We start from the raw sequence: 20,154 nt of genomic DNA, 5'->3' as shown, positions 1-20,154 counted from the left end.
TGAAAACATGAATGGACCCAGAGGGTATTATGTTAAGTGAAATAAGTCATACCAAGAAAGACAAATACCATATGATTTCATTTATATGTGAAATCTAAGAAACAAAACAAATGAACAGACAAAAAGCCAGACTCTTAAATACAGAGAACAAACTGGTGGTTGCTAAAGGGGAAGTGTGGGAGGGTTGGGTGAAATAGGCCAAGACGATGAAGAGGTACAAACTTCCAGTTACAAAATAAGTAAGTTATGGAAATGAAAAGTACAGCATAGGGAATATAGCCAACAATATTGTAATAAGTTTGTATGGAGGTATAAATATAGAGTTTCATTGAAAGTAATAGTAAGAAATCAGTACTTAAAAGATTTCCTTATCAGAAGGAAGTGGGAGTGGAGAACATTTCTGGAACTGAAAGAGAGAAGGAGGGAGAATGGGACAAAGAAGTCACAGTCCAGTCTCTTACTGACAATCATTCATGTTCCTTTTCATATAGTAGGGGTAGAACTGTTGTGGATACGTAAGACCTTGTGCAAAATGTCCATAAGGAATTTATAATCAAAGGTCAGAGGAGGAACAAAATTCCTCCCCATGATGGTGAGACCTAATATAATAGTTCAAGAACAGATTTACTTGGAGGCCAAAGACATCTCATGCAGCACTCAAATCTGGGTGAAAAATAACCAAAAGAGCTTTCTCTATAATGCTGGCCCTGACATGGCCTTGTGTCGTAGCCATGGGGTTGTTCAGCAAAGTTAGGCATAGAATGTATACATGGAAAGAAATGAGAGCAGAAGTGATACTAAGTCACTTGAAGATAAAAATTTTAAGAGTCAGGGTGTCAGGGTGGCTCAGTCGGTTAAGCATCTGCCTTCAGCTCAGGTCATGATTCCAGGGTGCTGGGTTCAGGCCGTGTCGGGCTCCCTGCTCAGTGGGGAGCCTGCTTCTCCCTCTCCTCTCTGCTCATGCTCTCTCTCACTATCTCTGTTTCTCTCTCTCATATAAATAAAATAGTAAAAAAAAAAAAGTTTTAAGAGTCAGGGTCAGGTCAGGTTTACCACATTCTCTTTCTAATGCTTTGACAATCATGGAAGCACTGACAAAATTAAGCCTTCATCAGTTTCAGTCACTGTGGGACTACAGTGAACAGCCCTTTCACTCCCTAGCCCCTCCTGACTATGCTGGACACATTACATGAGTGAGAAACACACTTCGTAGTTATTGGGCTTCTGAGGTTACCCTTAAGTCAGATTCTGATTCTTTCCATCAGCATAGGACCTAGTGTAAGTAAACCAAAATGAGTATGCAGAAGGTGAGTAAATAAGGGAATTAAAGTAGACAATTTGCATTGAGATAACAAAGAGGGTAGTAATGAATAGTTTACAGGGTAAGATTCAATAGGTCTGTACAGATAATGGGCGAGATTGACTGAAAGATGGAACATCCGAATCCCCTGGAATAAAATATATTTTCTTTTGTTGAATTAATTGGTATTTAAAAGTTAAATACAAGAATGGCTTCTTTTATTTTATGTACATTGTTAAAGAATGATTACCTTTAATACCAAGTTGAAATACACGTATTTTAGAGAACTTGAAGGGTTTGGGAGTTAATTTAATCCTTCACGCTTGGCAAATGTTTCATTCTGGTACCACAGTTCCTTCCCTCTGAAGTGCACAGCACTGATGTGATCGTGGTACTCTGAATCACCAAGTGCTAAGGGGCTTTAGGATCCTTTACATACAGGGCTCTGTGCTGTGACCATCAATCCGTGGGAGCTGGAGTACAATAGGGAAACCTGTTTGCCACTTAAACTTGAGGTAGGAGAACTTTTAAAGCATCTTTGAGAGAGGTAAGTGTCTACAGTTTTTAAAGACTTTAGGAGAGGGAGTTTCCAATATTCTTTGCGGGCTTTTAAAGTTGCAGAACAAATTTTATTTCCCACGAATACAAGCCATGCCAGCATAAAGTTTCTGTACTGCACTGGAATTTCTCTTTTCAAAAAGATTTATTTATTTTTTTTTAGAGAGAGAGAGAGCAAGTGCCAGAGTGGGGGTGGGGAGGGACAGAGGGAGAGAGGAAAGAATCTCCAGCTGACTCCCGCTGAGCCTGGAGGCTGAGGTGGGGCTCATCTCATGACACTGAGATGAGCTGAAATCTAGACTCCTACGCTCAATCAACTGAGCCACCCAGGCACCCCCTGAGTTGAAATTTCAAAAGCAAACTAAAATCTTTGCCTAGAAACTTGTAAAACTTCAATTGTTAATGGAAGTTTCAGTTTAATTTGGCTTCTAAAATTCATAGAATTCTAGAACTGTAAGGACTCTAAGAGATCATCTAGTATATATTATTTTATTTTGTATATGAGGAAACTGAGACCCGAAAGCTTAAATGGCTTGCCCAAGGCCATACTGGCAGAGCTGAGAATAAAACCTACTCCTTTTCATTAGCAGGATACTTTTGCCCACACCAGGATTCTGAACATGGTTTCATCACTCATGCTATCCTATTTTAAAAATTCATATCCTTTTGTTTCATATCAATGGAGTTTCAGGACAGCTTATTCATTCACCTGTTCATTTATTTACTCACTCACATTTATTCAGTATTCCTTTAGTACCGTCTTTGGGCATTGACTTGGATCATCATTACCATTTTCCAATGAAGAACTCTTCATAGAGTTTAAAATAATTATGAATTTATTCATATTCTTGGGTTAAACCTTTTAATTTTTGTTCTTTGAATAATTCTTCATTGATATTGATATACTTGCATTTGTAAAGTCTAGAGTCAGGTGAATTCTGAATATAATAGAAGGAAGTTCTAATATTTCTGCATTTGCTTTTGGAACTGAAGCCCCCATATTTATTTTTAGAATAGAGAACACCAAGATTACTCTTTAGCCTACAGATAAATGAGCAGTTCTGTCAAGGTACCAGTCTTTGAAGACTTGAGTGAAAGCCAGACTTTGAAGCAAATCTGAGGGAGATACAGGGAAAGGGTAGTTCAGGTGTTAAAGTTATTACTGTTCAAAGGAAAGATTTGGGCTCAAATTCTTCCCTCTTTCTTGAGACCAGCTGAATGACCCACTCCGCGCATATGCCCCCTCACAATGTTCAGATTCCTATTCAGAGGCAATTCCCGAGAGCTCACATTCCAGGCCCTATGTCAGGCACTGGGGCCTGTTGTCACATTCATGCACCTAATAGTTCTCCCATCTGGGCAGGGTGGCAGGCTACTCTCAATCTTCTCTTCCATGCTACTCACGTCACTCACTACTGGAATCTAAAATACAGCAATAATGTGTGGGAGAGAGAGAGGGAAAGGGAAGGTGAGCGAGCCCGCACTAGCTCTAGCTCTGGCTTCAGTCCCAAAGATACTTACTAATCAGTGGTCCTGGCTACTCACATTTGGTCCACAGACTAGCACCACAGACATCACCTTGTTAGAAAATGCAGAATCTTAGGCCCCACCCTAGACTTGTTGAATAATAATCTACTGAATCATTTTAACCATTTCCCCAGGTGATTTGTATGCACATTAAAGCTTGAGAAGCTGCTTCATGATATAATCATTTGGGAGAGCTTTTAAAAGTACTGATGAATGGACTCTGTTTCAATGTAATTAAATTAAAATCTCTGGTGATTGGGGCATCTGTATGATTTAAATACTTCCCAGAGGTTTTAGTGTGTCAACAGGGTAAAACACATTTCCTACTCTTTCCCAAATATGCCTAAAGATAAGAATCGCCTAGAGCCTTTACTAACAAAATAGAGTCCAGAGTCTAGGTCTAGGACCTACGGAATCAGAAATCAGATTTTTTAGTGTATTTAATAAGCGACCCAGGTGACATTTATTAACAAGGAAGCCTGGGAAACGCTGGTAATCTTATGATGTTCCATTCCTTTTATCTGGTAGCCTTGTGGGGGATCATTTTTGTCTCAGAGCCCCTCTGTCCTTTTACCAGGTGAGAAGAGGGAATGGACTCACAAAGCAGGGAGGTCAGCATGGAAAGGAGAGAATGTGGGATGAGATTCCAAAATATCTGATAGGGTAGGAGCAGAGGTGGAGATGGGACTTAAATGAGGCATCCTTTTATCTTTATCAAGAGACATTGCTCCTCCTAGATCAGTGAATGATTCTCAACACCTCTAAGTCTCTTTGTCTGGGAAAGGGCTGGTGCTGAAAGGGAACATTTCAGACAAGATAACCACAGTTTTTATGGGAAGAGGGAGAGCAAATCAGAATGGTTAACTTGACTCTGAGTCTTAGCATTCACTATGAAGGGAAGGAGTAAGGACTCTTCAGTACCGTGAAAAGCTATCCTTTGGATTCCGTTTACTCTTATTTAAACCCCAGATTGAGGAATACTTATTTCAAGAATATGTAGTCTCTTTATTGGTAAATGTGCCACAAAGGGAAAGAATCCATTTCTAATACTGGTGTGGATAACTCTTATATTCAGTATATCTGCCATCTTGACATAAAACACCAGGTTGGTTTGACAGGTTTCTTCTTCATAAAATTGTCGGTTGTAATCCAAGATCTTGCATTGATTGATAGAATTATTTATATTTTTATTTGTTATATTTTGTAATAGGAAAATACCCTGTATTTTAAGTATCTATATAGAGAAATGTGTGGAGCATTCTTCTAGGTGTTACAGATAAAAAATATTAGAGGATATAGCCCCTACCTCTGAAGGGCTTAAAACTTATTGGCATGGGTAGGGGGGATTGGTGTCAGAACTAGTATGCTCCAAAAATAAACAACAGTGGAGCAGAGCACAGATTGAAAGCCAAATGGGAGATTCAGATGGTATGTGCAAAAGAAGTTGAGAGTGCTGTTAGGCCTGCCTGTGTGTATTGTGCCTCGGATTCTCTCTAAAAGATGCCCATGTTAACCAGGAGACTATATTCTGTTTCATCACCTATTCTCACTTATAACTGTAACAATTATTTAACTTCTCTATCAGTTAGCTGAATGCAAATGCTTCCGGATTTTGCCTGGTCCTAAACGTAAAGGTACTTCAGAGATACACTGAGTTATCTTATCAAGTTTGAATATCTAGGGAAATTACAAGACCCTAAGATAATTAACCTTTGTAATATGCTCACAAACTGGACATTTGGCAGATAACTATTGTCCTGCCTTCTCATTCTAGCAAGGGGTTGTGATTTCCCAACAAAGGCAGAGAAGTTGCAAAACAGCAGGACTTTGCTACGGTTAGTAATTAATGAGGTGCTAAAAGTGCCAGAGCAGAGGCTCCCAGACACAGTGTGTGACTCAAAGGGATAAGAAGCACCCAGAATTTCAAACAAGAGTGTCATTTAAATAAACAGAAAGTCAAGTGAGTCTAGTCTGTGGAATGGAAAATGGTCTATTGACATCAGGAGTCATCATACAACTGTGTAATACAATATAATAAGGATTAGTCACTACCTTTTGCAACTTGTGAAAAACTGGAATTTTTTTCTCAATCCTGCAGAAAGTGAGCAATTATCTACTTTGCAGTATTCAAGAAAGTCATAATGAACTTTTAATGCCCCATAGTGTACAAATAAATAACCAATCTGTTATAGGTTCCCACCAGCATGACTTTCCTCTGCCCCTTTAATGTATATTAATCAATCAAGTTAAGTAGTAGTATTAGTCGACAAGCCAAAGCACTTTACTAATCAACTAATAGCTGGGGACCCAAGGCCTAATGAGAGCTTTCTGTACTGGGAGGAACATTACTGAGAAAGAATGACATAAGGGGTAATTTTGGACCATGAGCACTGCCTAAAATGGAATGTGTTTTCTGGTAGAGTAGAATTTCTGCATGAATTCAGATGAATGTTAATGTATTTTCAAATCAAGATTTTATGGTTTCTTCTCCCATGTTATATTCAAATTTCTTTAAGTACACTATTTAAATTTGGGGGTGGCAGATAGTAAAATAACACTATACTTGGGTCTACCAATATAGGTTAGCAGAAGCTCACTAAACAGAGCTCACTAATATACATATATATCCATAAATACTGTATCTATATATATTTATAAAATATGTGTATGTATATGCTTTATGTATGTTCCTTGCTAGAATGGGAAGGGACAAAAAAAGATTGGCGGTAATTTGATTATACTAGCATGGATGTTATTCCTGTGAGGGAGTTCATAAATACTTCTATAATTATTGATATATCATACTTAATGCTTCAGTGACATTGAGAAAATTTTTATGTTGAATAAGTCTACCTTAGACCAAGAATGCAAAACATGTGAAAGAAATCTCTTAAATGTATTCAAGGATTAAGATTTTGGGAGAATTAAGCAAGTTCTTGAGTTTCTTTTTTGCAATACAGAGCTAATACCTTCATATCCTGCCAGAAAAGAACTTATGACATTTTCACATTTACAAATGAATATATGTTTTTTATATATGTGAAAAAGCTGAATCTCATTGAATTTGGTTAATGAACTTTTGTTGAAATTGTAGGAAGAAAAAAGGTTTCACAATAAGTTTATTTGATTTGATAGCATTTATTAAATTCTAGCTTATTAAAAAGAACACAACCTGCCCCATACTAAAGGTATTACTGTGAATTTGGAATTTTAATACTTTAAATCACAGAGCCAGTATTTAATGATGTGCTTTATAGAGATCTCTGGTCCTGGTACCAGTAAGTGAGTGAGTTAGATATATAAATCAGTAGTTTATTCAGCAGAAACATTTTAACTCCATCCGTTAAGAAAAACTGAATTGTTTCTGCTTTTTTTTTTTTAAAGAAAACTTACAGATTTTGTGGGAGGAGGGGAGTATTGTATCAAGAACTTTCCATGTTTTAAAATGTGTATTGGAAAAGAATTCACTGGATCAAGTCTTTTCCTCCAACATACTCTAGAGGGAGTCAAATCTAAGAAAGTTATGTTTAATGCATTTCAACTGCTATTGGTTCTTTTCAGAAATTTTCTTGGTGACAACGCTGTTTTGATCTACTTAGTTAAGGTGTAGTCTAGGAGTTAGTTTGAACCTGGGAGCTAACAAGGCCAAGGTAGAGACTGACTCCCTATATGAACCAATTAACATCTTACAGAGAAAATACTCTCTCCCTTGGTCATAGACTGCATGGGTCAGCCTGTGAACCAATGCATATTTTGGCAAGATTAAGGAGAGAGTGGGAGGTAGGGTGTGGAGCAAGAGAACATTTATGGCCTGGGATAAATCCTTCCTCCTGGACCAGAATGATAAACTCCACACTTTGGGTCTCAGCGCCGCCATTAATTAGCTGTATGAACTTACAAATGCCATTTATCTTCTTTGAAATTCAGTTTTTCAATTCCGCTAAAATAAAGGGTTGAGCTAGAAGGTATCAGATGTAAATGTAATGATATTATTCCAACAGAAGATAGTTTATGGTTTGTATACAAGCATGCCTTGAAAATCTGAGTATGAGCATGGAAGTCTAGCATTTTGTTCTTAATATACAGAACATAAACACTAAACATACACAATTAGACTACATGCTCTTCCCCCAAATACTTCTTGGGCTTTTTCATGTTTGCTCCTTGTATTGTATTATTTCTTTCATTTGGAATTCCTTTAGGTTTTATCTATAATTATAGAAATCCTACATGGTCTTCAGGGCTCTACTCAGCTGGTGTGTTTTCCATGAAAAACACCTTGCCTCTCCCAACACTGCAAATATTTTCTGCTTCCTCTGAACTATCCTTGCATTTTGCTTTAATATTTAATTTTTCTTTTGACATCTTCTGCTTTACATTATAGCTGTTTATCTGGATGTATCTTACCTTTTCTGCAAATCTTCAAGATCCTTAAGTGTAGGAATCAGGTGATCTAAACTTTACATTTTTCATTTTAAGCAATATGGCTTGCCTGTAGGAGATGCTCAACAAAACACACTGACAGAATGAATAAAAGAAAGCTATTGAAAAAGAACACCTAGTTTTTGAAAACTGAGTTAAGGAGACCAGGAGTCTATTTTAGTGCCCCTAATTGCAGTTCCTCAGGCTTCATACTCGAATGGTGCAACAGCTCCTGTGTTTATGAGGAAATTAGTTTTAGGACATTTGTTCTTTAGGAATTGAGGGAGGAAAAAATATTTTATATTTCTTTTTCTTTTGTACTTTACATATTTATAAGAAACCATACAGCTTCAGTTTTAGTCCGTGGCAATGATAAGCTGGTATTTACTCAAAGCAGATTTTGAGTGAATGTTTTTGATATTTGCCTAACATTTTCATATAGTCAATCTCCTGTAGGTGTAGCCCTTGGAGATGAGTAATAGCCAGCATTTTTCTCATCAGGTACCAATTTATTTCCATATTTCAATAGGATCAAATCTCTAAATAGAGGTGACATGGAACTAGAAATTCTTATATTTAGCACAAGATGTGTTTTAGGATTTTGTTTCATGCTTTCTTGTTGGTGTAACTTTGATTTGTTATTATGCCTTTTTTCTATCTTCCTACTTCCATTTCTACATTTTGTTTCCTCCTTGTAGCCCACAGCTACAACAAGGCATTTGTAGACGAGGTGCCCAATGCATACTTTATTTGCTTTGATTCTCACTGCTCCTTTTCCTTAACCAGGGTACCGAAAATTCAGTGAAAAGAGTGACATATGTGGAATATTTGTCTTTTCTTTCTTTTTTTTTTCATGTACAGTTACCTACACTCTCAGTGATCTTTTTTACCACCAACTTTTCATTCCGTACTTAGCTTTTCTATATTTCTTTTTCAAGTGGCTGACATTCTATTCCTTTTGGGTGTTAGCTTACACTTTCTTTTTCAAGTGGCTGGCATTCTATTCCTTTTGGGTGTTAGCTTACACTGCGGGACCTCCCTCCCCTTGGTAATTGCAAAGGCTTAAATCCCTGATGATAAAATGTCAAGGGACGGGGTCGAGATTTTTGAGCAGGAAGTCCTTGTGCATCATCATGTCCTTCATATTATCATGCCATGAACATATATAGTTTTACCAATGGATATGGGCAGAGTGTTCTTCCTTCCAGTGATGTTGAATCTTTTCGACTTAGTTGTGGCTTCCTCACCTCTCAGCTCAGCTCAGGGCTGGGGCAGAGCTCTTGCCAGTTTGCTTGATTTTTCTTTCCCTTACCCCTTCTATGTTCAGTTCAACTGCTTTTTTTGGGAGTTGCATTGAACTGAGTTGTGTGGAATGTGCAATCTAACAGAATCATAGACTGCAGATAATTTGAAATAATTTCCCAGCTTAATTTCTAAGTCTTCATTGTAGAATGAAGATGTTTCCATATGAAATTAAACTACTGATATGACAGAAAACAAAAGTTTTTATTTTTTACAAGAAAACTTTGAGCAGAATTTCATAATAGGGATAATTAGCATCATGCATAATTTTAGAGTCTTAGTTTCTGTATCTTTGGTAATTCCTTTCACAGTTTGAGGTGTGCCTTTAAATTACAGAGGAATGTTTGAGTACCAAAGTCAGTGTGACACTACTAAGAAACAGCTGGTTGGCTGTCCTTACGGCATAGTTGGTATCATTCTTTTCTCTTGGCTTCAGAGCTGACTTCAATTTCAGGCTGACTCCTTGCGCTATTGGTAATGATATAAGTGGTGGTAAAGCATAGCATGTATATGGCCAAGATTAATAGAGTAGACTTAAATCTTATCAAAGAATTGATCTACTATCAGCATTTCAGGATTTTAGATTGTGTCATCATTGTCTTTTCTTTCTTCCTTCTTTAGTTTCTTTATTTCCCTTAATAGAGAATGTAAAAATATATTAATAGCTTTTATCTGTTTAGTTACTCATTTTTAATTCTATAATTAGCATATTTACATAATTTAATATACCGATAGTGGAATTAAGCATTCATGTACCTTCCTACATTCACTTGGCCCCATCTGTTTCCTGGGGTCTTGGACACTTGTTCAGTGATCTCTATCACCCTGTGGAATCACCTTATTCCCAAATAACACTTGCTGTCTCAGGTTCCCCTGGCAGGAAGTTGGGCTTTACTGTACCTGATGAGGAGAGACCCGTGGCTGCATCTAAACCAGGCTCAACCCAGCTAAATACATGACAATTCTGTCTCTTCCCACTGGTTCTGCATTCAGATGAGCACTGAATATTGCACATGAGATCTGTCTTTCCCAAAGATACTTCACATGCAATGAGTAACATGACCCAGAGGTTCAGGGGAGTTCACTTTTGGGGAAAAAGTTGACCACTGAGAAATAGGAGATGAGAGAGAGCTGATTCTCTAGTCTACTCCCCAGCCCACCCCCAACTGTTCCAAGGTACAGATGTTCCATGTGGCCTGCCAGCACATGTCCCCAGCTATGCTTTCACGTGAAGCTGTGCCAGCTCCATACTACCCCATGTTGTTTTTGCTTTCCTTGCTTCCCTGCCTCATTTTCTGGCTTTTCTCACTCCTGCAGCCATTGACTGCACTCTTCCCCTCAGTCAAGCATTAAGATCTAAGCTTTACCTTAGCCTCTGTGTTTTAGGAAACCTGGGTTTTGACAGATATATTTTTATTTTATTTATTTATTTATTTTTAAAGATTTTATTTATTTATTTGACAGAGAGAGACCCAATGAGAGAGGGAACACAAGCAGGGGGAGTGGGAGAGGGAGAAGCACGCTTCCCGCGGAGCAGGGAGCCTGATGAGGGGCTCAATCCAGGACCCTGGGATCATGACCTGAGCCGAAGGCAGATGCTTAAGGACTGAGCCACCCAGGCGCCCCATATTTTTATTTTAGAATAAATCCCATAGAGAATTACAAAATGTAGGATTAAAAAAATAATTCCCATTCTTTCTCCATTTTTCAAGATTTTTAATAGACACTTTCATGTATTTAAGGCAGATAATAATATGTATCTTTTTGCTGTGTGGAGTTGTTTTAAATAAATGGAATAATCTTGTATGTATTTTCCTGAGATTTGATTTCTTCATAAAACTATGAAGTTTGAACAGTGCTTTATGCCAGTGTATAGTATTCATTCTCATTCTTTTATTTTTATTTTTGTAGAAGATTTATTTATTTTTAGAGAGAGAGAGAGAGCACACGCCCACGTGTGCACGAACGAGTGGTGGAGGGGCAGGGGGGAGATAGAGAATCTCAAGCAGACTCCTTGCCCAGCACAGGATCTCACGACCCTGAGATCATGACCTTGAGATCATGACCTGAGCCAAAACCAAGAGTTGGATGCTCAACCACTGTACCATCCAGGTGCCCCCATTCTCATTCTTTTAAACACAGTATTCCATAGCATGGATGTACCATATTGATTTAACCCATTCCTTTCTTAACTCACACATGTTTCCAATTTTTTGGTGTTACAAATAATGCTGCAATAAATATTTTGGAAGTGCTTCTCTGAATAGAGAAATACTATGAGATTGTTGGACATGAGCATTAGGCACATTGTAAATTTTACCAGCTACTCCAAAGTCCTACATCTCTCATCATCTGTACACATTTTTACTGTGATCAATTTCACTGATTTTCAAACTCAATAGCAGTGGATGATATAAATCTCTACTTTATGCCATGCCCATATGTGAAAGAACATTTCACTGTTATTTTAATTTATATTTCCTTAATTAGGAGGACAAATAGTTTTTCATATTTCCTAGCCACTAAAATTTCTTCTTCTAAAAAAGCCTCTTCTTACTCTTTCACCATGGTATCTTTCAGAGCCCATGTGTATGGTGAACTCTATGGTAATATTTTATTCTCTTTAACCCTTTCTGCTACTGAGGTATTGATTTTTTTAAAAAAATACTGACTTTTATACAAGATTATTATTAACAAATTATTTTTTCTTGTGGGTTCTCATTAGGTTTTCCTATCAAGTGAGTATTTCAGTTTGGCTCTATGCTTCATAGAGTTCAGCACTTAATCATCATTTTTAATATTATGATTATTATGTTTCTAATTTTTATTAATCTGTTTCCAAAAACATTTTTTATTTTAACTTTCATTATTCTTATGGCATAAGCAATTGCATACTACAAAAATGGAAATTAAAAAAACCCTTCATGCATGATAACATTTTACCATAAAAGTTTTTAGATATTTTCCATGAATGTATTTGCAAAGATACATGTTTTTTCAAAAAATAGCTTACATAATGCCTATTGTTCTATAACCTGCTTTCCTCACTTAACGGTGTAATGCAAACATTTCTTGAGTATGTGTGTTCTTTGCATAAGTGTTGCAGGGGAGGGATGTTTCTGAACATTTGAATATCTTCTGTTGCCTTCATAGATGAATAATAACTTGGCTTGAATATTAAACTATTGGGACAAAAAGTTTTCTCTCAACTCTTTTTGCCAACTATTATTACAGGGAAAAAAAAAGCTGTGTCAGTGATTCTTTTTCTTTATAGTCATCATGTAAGATTTTTGTCTAGGTTATTTTACCTTTATGGATAATAAATCCATAACGTAATTTTTCAAATCCTTTATTAGTTAAATTTCCTTTTTTATTTGACTATTTCTTTTCTTCTAGATATTCTTTTTGATAGATAGTATAACATAGTGACTAATAGCCAACTTTGATGTCTGATGGCCTTGGTTGTAATTCTCTTCCCATTTGCTTTGTGACCTTGGGCTAGTTATTTTTCCCAGTTTCTGACCCAATGAGTTGTGATGAATTAGTTTCTTACCTAAGCACCTACTACAGTACTTGATACAAGGTAAGTACAAATGTATATTACTTCCTCTTCTTTATGGTGGGCAGTGTCACTGACTTTGCATTTAGTGAGGATTCTTCCCAAATGCTTCCTAAATTCTGGCATTAGTTTAATGTCAGTCTTGATTTCCAGTGTTATGTCATCTTTTTCTTTCCTTTAGATGGTGAATAGTGAGATTCATCAGACACTTTCAGCCTTTTCATACTGAATTATGTATGTATGTTTTAGAAATAATGCTCTGGTATCAGATAGGGAGTAAAGTTGAGGAAATGAGTCGTTAGTAGGCTACATTCATGATCTTAACCTCAAGTGAAAAAGACTTGAACATTAGTAAGAGAATTAAAGAAAAGAAGAAAGACTGAAAAGATAGTTGGGTGGTATAATGACAATGCTTAGCAATCAGTTATTTGTGATGTCTGGGGAGATTGGTGAATAAGAAGGAGCTGACAATGGCTAACAGATTCTAACTTGCACTATTGATTCAATAACAGTTTCAGGGAGAAGTAGGTTGCAGGGCAGGAAATTTAAAATTTTAGTTTTTGACACGATAAGCATATGAAGTCTGCTGAATGTCCATTTGGAGATATTTAGAAGGTAGTTGTAACTGTGGATCTGTGTGGTTTAGGAGATCAGTCAGGACAGGGTTAGGAAGTTACCAGCATATGGAAGCAGGATTAGAATGGATGAATGTTGTATGCAAGGGGGCAAATGATGGACAGAGAGATCAGTTAGAATGTTCAGTATTCCAGGGAAGAAATTTATCACTGATTTCTCCAGAACAGTAACAAAGTAAATAGAGGGAAGGATCAAATTTCAGGAAGCTTACTTTGAGTGCAATTAAGAACAAGGTAGGGAAGTTAACTACCTAACTGGAAGAAATCTTCTGTTTGGGCTGCGGCAAGTGCATAGAGCCTAAGGAAAGATGTAAAAATTTGGAATCTCCAACATGAGAGAATAAGAGGCAGGGATAAAGACCAAGGTCAAATGAAACATTGTAAACCCCACTGAGGCCAGAAACCAGAAATCTGTAGGGGTCACAGTTTTCACAATAAGTGACTTTCTCCTTATCTCTTGGTTTTTAAGAAGGAAGAAGGTAGATTTGTTGCCTTGGTAAAAATTTGGAGATTTTCTCGATAGGCACTATGAAAGGACCAGGGACCATGAAATGGTAAAAACATAATAAAAATATGAGGCTATAGGTGTGCAAGTTGTGTACAGAAGCAACTGAAACAATGTATGTTGGAGGTGGGGGGAAGTTAGTTAATATTCTAGAAGAGAAAAGATGGGTAAAGGAACCAGAGATCTAATTTGGTTGAAGACTGTGTGTCTTAGTTCTTGTAAAAGTTTGGAGGAGGTTAGAGTTGCAATGAAAGGTGAAAATTAGATGTTTGTATTTAGATTTCATTTACTCATTTTCTTTCCACCTAGGGCAATGCCAGATATTAAGTGCAGACCATATATGAATGACATAAGGGGGTTTTACTGTCTGAAGCAAAGAACAATAAGATGGTACATTCTAGAATGTGATCTTTCCATTTTTGTCCATGTGGCCTAGGATCACCTATATAGTTCTATGTAGATTTCTTAGTTACAGTTTGCCTATGACCTGATATGTCAATGTAATAATTATCTTGTGTGCAATAGTAGAGGTGGCTGTCGTAAGACGAACCCCAACAATAAATAAATCAGATGAATGCCTGATGCTGTTTGATAGCTGTAGGAAGAGCCTTCAACATGTATATTATCTGTCTAACTTGACCATGCTATTTGAAACTTCCTTGGATTACTTGCGCTGGATTCACTTTCTCAAAAATACAAACCTTATGATGGCAATGTATTCACAAGATGAGAGTAACTTGGCAGCACCTTTACACAGGCAGAAAAGAGTGACCACATCAAAGTGCTGGATGAATGACTGGAGAATAAAGATTATAGTGATTATAGAAAAACCATAAGTTATTATTGCTATTATTTTTTAATATAGGCTAGTTTTTTTTATTTCTAGTACCTTACAATTTAATAACAATGAATTATGAGTCTAGCCACTTGTAATTTTGCTTCACTTTCAATTTTGCAAAAGTATATTAACATACATATGTAAACATATATAAATATATTTTATGTAAATATAATATTTATAAACATTTTTTATTTTGATAGGTCAAATCATTTAATAAATGTAGTAAGTTAAACCAACTAACAACCTAAATATTTTTGTTGGAGTGGCAATTTGAATGTCCTTCTATGATGGTCTATTTCCAAAGATAACTGCCTACTTTAAGTTCCTTTAGGGCAGGGATTTTGTTTTATTCATCATTTGGTACTCTGTGGTGAGTCAAGTGCTTTAAAGATAGTAAGTGTTCAATGACTTTTATTGTATGAATAGAAGAGAGTGAAAAATTATAAACTAAAAAGAAAATTAGTTTAAAATGTAAATTCTAGGGGCTCCTGGGTGGCTCAGTTGATTAAGCCTCTGACTCTTGATTTTGGCTTAGGTCATGATCTCAAGGTTGTAAGATAAAGCCCTATGGCTGGGTCCACCCTCAGCAGTGGTCTGCTTCTCTCCTTCTCCTTCTCCCTGCTCCCACTGCTTTCTCTCTCTCTCTCAAATAAATAAATAAATCTTTAAAAAATGTAAATTCAAGGGGAAAATTTCCATTGATAGAAATAAGAATCCTGCTTTTTACCCAGGGCCCTATCTATCATGCAGTCTTGAAGAAAATGAAAACTGTGAATTCTAATATATAATTATTAAAATAAACATTTCATCTTTTTTGTGACACCAAGTTAAATAAGCACATAAATCTGGTCTTGGCCAATTTGGTGTGGCCAGAAAGATAGCTTGATTCTTAACATAGACTAGTTGGGATGGGCACACTATTTACCATCATCTCTGAAACCTCAGTCCTTTTGTCTGTGCTCAAACAGCCTTTTTGGCGATAATGCCTTTGCTTTTGAGTAGGAGGACTTGTTAGACCACAAACTTCCAGACTCAATTTTTGTACATCCTGATGAAAATTCTCAGATTTCTCTACTGAATGTAAACAGATGTGTGATGTGTTTAAATTGAAACTTACTGAGTGTTGGCAAAGATTTGCTCAAGTGAATAGGGTGGTGCATTTGTACTCATCAAGTTGTTTGGAACATCAAAGTGATAAGACACAATAATCTAAACTTGAGATATACTAACATGTCTGCCTCAGGCTACCACCTGCTCTGTCACTTCTGCCCCTTCTGGATTTCTCTGGAATTTACTGATCCTTTTGCCTATTTGCCTGACATTCAACTTAAATCCCTACCTTTTGTTGTTTCTTTCACATTTACATATTTTGACCCTTCATCCTCTGCACTTGCATCTTTCTCTAACTATATTCCAGGGTGACTGCCCCAATCTAGATACAATGCTGATAACATTTAAAATTGAATTAAACGCTTTTGTCTGGGCTGCCAACATGCCGTCCAGACTGAGAAAGATCTGGAAACTTTGGGGCCACGTGAGCCATGGACACAGTGACATTGGCAAGCACTGGAAGCACCCAGGATGCCAGGGTAATGCTGATGGCATGCATCACCACAGGATCAACTTTGACAAATATCACTCAGGTTACTTTGGAAAAACTGGTATGAGGCATTACCACTTTAAGAAGAACCAGAGCTTCTGCCCAACTCTCAACCTTGGTAAACTTGGACCTTGGTCAGTGAACAGACACAGGTACATGCTACCAAAAACAAGACTAGAGCTGCTCTTATCATAAATGTGGTATGATTAAGCTAATATAAAGTTTTGGGAAAGGGAAAGCTTTCAAAACAGCCTATCATCATGAAAGCCAAATTCTTCACTAGGAGATCTGAGGAGAAGATTAAGGGGTTTTGTGTGTGTGTGTGTGTGTGTGTGTGTGTGTGTGTGTGTGTGTGTGGTTGGGGGTAAGGGGTGGGGGTGGGGGAGTATGCCCTGGTAGCTTGAAGCCACACAGAGGGAGGTTCATTAAATGCTAACAAGTGCTTTAAAAAATGAATTAAAAAAATTCCAAGTGATCTTTATAAAAGGTACCATGTAGATATGGTTGATATTTCCCAGAGTTTTTAACAAAAGGCTTACAATACTGACCTAGACAAATGTAGAGATGATAATTGAAAAACAATAGGTTGATATAATTCAATTATAATTGCTACTGTTTGAGATTAGCAAATGAACATCTTGAGGACATAAATAAAAACTAAGTGCAACTAATGAATCACTGAACACTACATCAAAAACGAATGATGTACTATATGTTGGCTAACTGAACATAATAAAAACAAAACAACAACAACAAAAAACAACAAAAAACACAAAAGGATTCCATGTCCCTCTAAATGTCTGCCTACTTATGACACAACAAAATTTTCTCATCTTCATTTAAAAAAAAAAACGTAAGTGCAAATTGGAGTAGAAATCAAGAATAAGTGAGGTTATATTTTGAAACTCAAAATCAAAGGTGAAAATTCATAAGATTTCTAAACCCAAGCTTTATCTACCAAGAGGAAATCTTGTTTAGGATAGAGATAATGTACTAATATATATTTAAGTATGGATGGATTTAGTTTTAGTAGGTATGCATGGGCTTCTGAAGTAAAGTTGGGTAAAGCCAATATTTCGGGTGTCTAAAATATAACAGACAAATATCACATAAAGTACATGTGGTGGTTAGTCTAAACTTTTAAGTTTTTCCAAGCCTATGGTGAAGTACTGCTTCTCACTAGAGGTAGTTAACAGAGGTGAAGTAGTTAACAGAGGTGAGTTTATCTTAAGATGGCTCTTTTATAAGCAAGTTATTTTAAATTATATTTATTCTCTTTGAGATTTTTTTTAAAGATTTTATTTATTTTTTGACAGAGAGAGAGAGACAGCAAAAGAGGGAACACAAGCAGGGGAAGTGGGAGAGGGAGAAGCAGGCTTCCCGCGGAGCAGGGAGCCCGATGGGCTCAATCCCAGGACCCTGGGATCATGACCTGATCTGAAGACAGATGCTTAACAACTGAGCCACCCAGGTGCCCTTCTTTGAGATTTTATACTCCTTGCAAGCTAATAAGTTTGCCTGTCACAGTTACATAAATGCTGGCGGAAGATACAAGACTCCTGGTTCAGAAACAAATGATCTTATCAGCAATAGCAATAGCCAGAGTATCAGCATTTTCTTGTGCTGGTTCCCCACACCCCAGTTCCCACAAGACAGTGCAAATATTAGGTAATGCCGGTCCATACAGCAGTTGGCATTAAACTAGAGGTGTCTTGAGATTAGGGAACCTGAATCTTTTATAATAGATGTAACTATTCCTGTCTTTTACTCTGAATATAAACATGCTTTTTATTATACAAGACAGTAGGCAAACCTGCTCTTTGCTTTGGGAAACACAGTCTTCGTCTTTCGAGGTTCTTCATTTTACAAACACCCATGAAAAGATAGTCTGGAAAAATGATAGAAAGTCCCTCTGTGCTCAAGATGTGGAAAATGGAAGAGAATTAAGAACTGTCTCTCAAAACAAAATTTGACAAAAGTGGCTATTCCTCTTGTCTAGATAATCTACATTTAAATTATTGAAGGGTCTGAGAAGCCTTTTCCTTTTATTCTCCCAGAAGAGTGGTACTAAGGTGACCTCAGATGGTCCAGAACATCTTAAGAGGATTTGACATTTTTTGTCATCTCCACTGAATAACGACAGTGGCAAACATACAGCAGAATCCTTCTTTAAGCGGACCAATCTACCTATCATTCATTAAAAAAAAAAAAAAAAGGATTCTGGCAGCCTTGCTTCATTCATGCACAGCAAAGATAGCAATATCATAAATATTTCACTACATCCTACCTTCCACTCTGATTTCTGACCAGTTCGTGATCCCTTTTAGCTCCTGACTTTTTGCTTTCTTTCCTGTTATCATTACATTTGTTTCTGTTTAATAATATTCTTTTGGTAGTGACTGGTAATCCCTGTGATAATATTAGTGCTTACTCCTTGGCTTACATCTGTTGTCTGATGCTCTGCAAAACAAATCTGATCCAGCCAGGCCTCCTGGATTCTGTCTTATGCCTGAGAACTGGTCCACAGGGTTGAAGTCCACACCCAGTTTTCACCAGCTTTTATGAAAAGAAGCCAGACTCTGCCCAAAGTATGAACACCTTCTGTAAGATCTCCACCAGATGGCCATCAAGCTTTTACTTGATTTGTATCTTCTGGGTTGTTAGTTCAGTGAAAAGAATCAAACAGTAACATACATTTGGAAGTTATATTTTAAAAAAACAACTCAATAAAGATCCAGACCTTGGATTGAAAGCATTTCAGTGTGGATCAGATGTATATATGCATTAAAAAGTATAGAGAATACATTATTTTCATAAGACATGTAGAATTGTCCAATCCTTAGTGCTTCAAATATGTTCTAGGACCTAGGAAATACACGGTGTGACAGGGCTTTTCCTGATTGTAATATATTTTTTTGTAAGAAAAGACCACAAATATTTGAAAATATATGACTCTGAATATAATAAATATAGTTTCACTACCCCATACAAAAGTTTGTGATCTTTAAGCATGGGTAAAACAGTGTGAGGACTGACATATTGAATGTCAATGTTAATACAATATAGACTTTATCAAGCTATACATGACTTTGTTCTGTCTTTCCTTATGGTCTTGACCTTCTGTTCTACTCACAATTTCCTTATTTTAATTTTTTGATATTGTAATTTTTCCATATTGTTTTATACATTCTTCCAAGTTGTGAGTTAAAGCAAGATATGAACATATACATAACATCTTCATTGATTTTATTTCTGTTTATTTAATTCACCTGGTTTGGAATATTTTGAAAAAAACATGGTTTTAGCTGTATGTGCTGTGGACTCTAGATCTTCTTACTTTCCTATCAGAGCGCAAGGAGTGTGTATTGTACTGAGAAATACCACCTCAGTTTGGCAACATGAGAATTCCTGAGGATTGTTTGGAAGTCAGAAAATCATAGAATTACAGAAAATATTAAAGCCTTAGAAATTAGAAATAAACATTTTTTTTTCTGAACAAAGGATAAAACTGACCTCCTGAGGAGTAAAAATAGCCTGATAACAATCAAGCTTGATACAGCTGTACATTTAATTAATAAAAAAGACAGGATCTCAATTCAAGTCTCCCTATATTAAATTCAACATTTTTTCCCTATAACCTGCTGTGATTATTTTATCTGGATTTTGAAATGTGAGTTAGAATTGAGGAATTAAAAAATGAAAGCCAATGCTACTTAACAAAAGACAAGATAATGCTCTTAGGGAATGTGGAGCTAATGCATACTGAATTACTTGGGGGAAATTGAACTTATAACCAATATGTAGAGACAGGTCACCAGATTCAAAAGTGAATCAGAGATCTTTAAAATGCTGGGTATTTTGAGACCAATAGCATTTGAAGTTATAAAAATCAGATAAAGATAATC

The 20,154-nt window shown here is 36.6% G+C and overlaps 1 long non-coding RNA gene across 1 annotated transcript in view; it reads left to right on the top strand.

Annotated features, from left to right (window-relative positions):
* The window catches only part of LOC141372988 (uncharacterized), a 72,763-nt gene that overhangs the window by 9,652 nt on the left and 42,957 nt on the right, over positions 1-20,154 (top strand). The window lies entirely within an intron of this gene.

Source organism: Callorhinus ursinus, unplaced genomic scaffold (assembly GCF_003265705.2).
Source record: "Callorhinus ursinus isolate GAN/ISIS: 27379988/994484 unplaced genomic scaffold, GSC_fseal_2.0 scaffold6, whole genome shotgun sequence".
Taxonomy (NCBI): domain Eukaryota; kingdom Metazoa; phylum Chordata; class Mammalia; order Carnivora; family Otariidae; genus Callorhinus; species Callorhinus ursinus.
This window is presented reverse-complemented; position numbering and strand designations above follow the sequence as displayed.